This window comes from Lepidochelys kempii, chromosome 6, assembly GCF_965140285.1.
Source record: "Lepidochelys kempii isolate rLepKem1 chromosome 6, rLepKem1.hap1, whole genome shotgun sequence".
NCBI classification, from domain to species: domain Eukaryota; kingdom Metazoa; phylum Chordata; order Testudines; family Cheloniidae; genus Lepidochelys; species Lepidochelys kempii.
In genome coordinates, this window is record NC_136385.1 from 61,554,915 (window position 1) to 61,557,368 (window position 2,454).

The 2,454-nt window shown below is 49.8% G+C and overlaps 1 protein-coding gene across 7 annotated transcripts in view; it reads right to left on the reverse strand.

Moving 5' to 3' along the window:
- PACSIN3 (protein kinase C and casein kinase substrate in neurons 3) overlaps positions 1-2,454 on the reverse strand; it is a 38,974-nt gene that overhangs the window by 35,909 nt on the left and 611 nt on the right. The gene's annotated exons all lie outside the window — the stretch shown is intronic.

Sequence of the window (2,454 nt, forward strand, 5' to 3'; positions counted from 1 at the left end):
TTCCATTTTGACCCCACCCAGAGATCAGCTCACACCCAGAGACAGAAGAATCCAGTGCTCTAGTAATTTTAGCACTTGAAACTGCTCTGCAGAGAGTATTCCTATTACAAACAGAAAAGTATCTGAGCTCTTTGTAAGACTTAACTACTTCTCAGCTACATTTTAATTCCAGAGTGGGGTGGAAGAATGTTAGGGTTTTGTATGCAACTTATAATAGTACCTTCATTAGATTGGCAGTGGAATAGTTCCTAATGAGCTTCATTGAGTCTCTAGTTTGGCTTCTGTTTTGGAAGGCAGAAAACCTCTGTTTGGGGTAGAGATTTATTTTTGTTTTTAGGGCAGGGGAGGGAGAGAAAAGGATGCTCAGGAGCTCAGGGGGAATTTCAGAGAACAAGTACTAAAGTTCACCTCCCCCAACAAAAAAGGTCTCCGAGCTTGGGAAGTGCAACAGGCAAAAAAACAAAAAACAAAAAAAACCACATAGTTGGCACAGAAAGTGGACAAACTGGTTAAAGCATTTGGGCCAGGATACCTGCACTTGTTGCTGTTTCTGCTGAGGAGTCTGACCCCTTCTGCCACAGGTAAGGACAAGCCATGGATGGTCTGTGCTCTCAAGGCAACACAAAATCTGGTGGTGAGCACCCAGTACACCAACATTCCATATGTGTTGATGCGCTAAAGAGGAGAGGATAGTCCCAGGGGTTTTATGCAGTTACCAGATAGTAAAAACAGGTAGGTTGTGAAGAACTGCTCCTCTTACTCCTCCAAAATAAATATTTCTCAGCCTCCCCACCACCACATATCCACTCCTCAGCCCTAGAAAGCCCAAATGCAAGATCAGTGGCCACAGTTAAGCAAGGACAGGAGTCGTGGAAGTTTCTGCAGCACATAATTCTAACTTGTCACCCTCAGCTCTGGGAGTCAGGAATTTACAATATGAGGAGGATGTCCCCAGCTGATGCCTAAGAAGGGGCAGAAAACCAAATGGTCCAGCTGGACTTGAGGAATGGATAGCATACTGAAGAGGCCTATTTGTTTTGGGATTGGATATAGGAGTCCCTATTTCCATGGACACCGCCCCAGACACTCCAGTGGGAGTTGGGCTAAGGACTGAATGGGATCTAGGTGGTCTGCTGCAGTTTGAATACATTTTTCTTAGGAGACTAGAAGCAACTAGTTGGACAGGATAGAGGTGTCAGTACCATGATAGTACCTCCGCACAGTCCAGTTGGCAAAGGGCAGCAGAAGGGTGCCTATCCCTTTAACAAAAAGAACGAGGAGTACTTGCGGCACCTTAGAGACTAACACATTTATTTGAGCATAAGCTTTCGTGGGCTAAAGCCCACTTCATCAGATGCATGCAGTGGAAGATACCGTAGGAAGATGTTCTCTGTGTGTATATATGTATATCTTCCTACGGTATTTTCCACTGCATGCATCTGATGAAGTGGGCTTTAGCCCTGAAAGCTTATGCTCAAATAAATGTGTTAGTCTCTAAGGTGCTGCAAGTACTCCTCGTTCTTTCTGCTGATACAAACTAACAAGGCTACCATTCTGAAACCTATCCCTTTAACAGAGGCTCTGCCAGGCTCCAGGGCCTGCAGCTCCAGTTTCAGTGTGGGAAGCAACTCCGCATGGTCTTCACAAAGGGGCCCTGTCCCTTTCTCCCCCGCCCCTTCCCTGGCTGTAAAGGAGAGAAGCCTGCTCCAAACAGAAGGGAGTGCGGTCCCACAGAGAACCCACCCTAGGAGTCTCCGGGGAAAAGAGATGGGAGCAGGGGACTGAGTAGGAGTGCAGGCATTAAGGGAGGTTCTGGAGAAACTTGTTCAGATGTGGACAAGCTAGTTCTGAGCCCAGGAGCTGAGGTGCGTGTGGGGGGGTGTCTGAGACCCCAACCCAGAGAACAGGCGATGGGGTGGGTTGCCTCAGCAGCTGGGCTGTAAGGGCAGATCAGCGTGAGGTCTCTACCTAACCTCTTGGAAAATGCTTCTATTAGAGCTCGGTGACAGATGTCCTGATTTTATAGGGAGAGCCCCAATATTCCAGGTTTTGTCTTATATAGGCGCCTATTTCCCCCACTTCACCCCTGTACTGATTTTTCCACTTGCTATTTGGTCACCCTCATTATACCCGTCTCATGGCAGCTGACCCCCTAACGGGGCACCCTTGGGGCCGGACACTAACAGGGCACCGCTCCCAGCCCGCTCCCGCAGAGGGGATGGCGGGGCTCCAGTCCCCAGAGCACAGCAATAACTGGAGAGCCTGCGGCGCACATACCAGCGGCCCATAGCCCAGCCTAGCGGAGGAGAGCGAAGTCCCTGCCAAGGGGTGGGGGGTTTCAGTGCAGATCCGAATGGCGGCGCCTCCTCCCCCCCACAGCGGGAGGCCTGGAAGGGGGAGCTTCCCCACCCCCCGCCATTCCGCTAGGAAACTTTTACATTTAAGTCGCCAGCT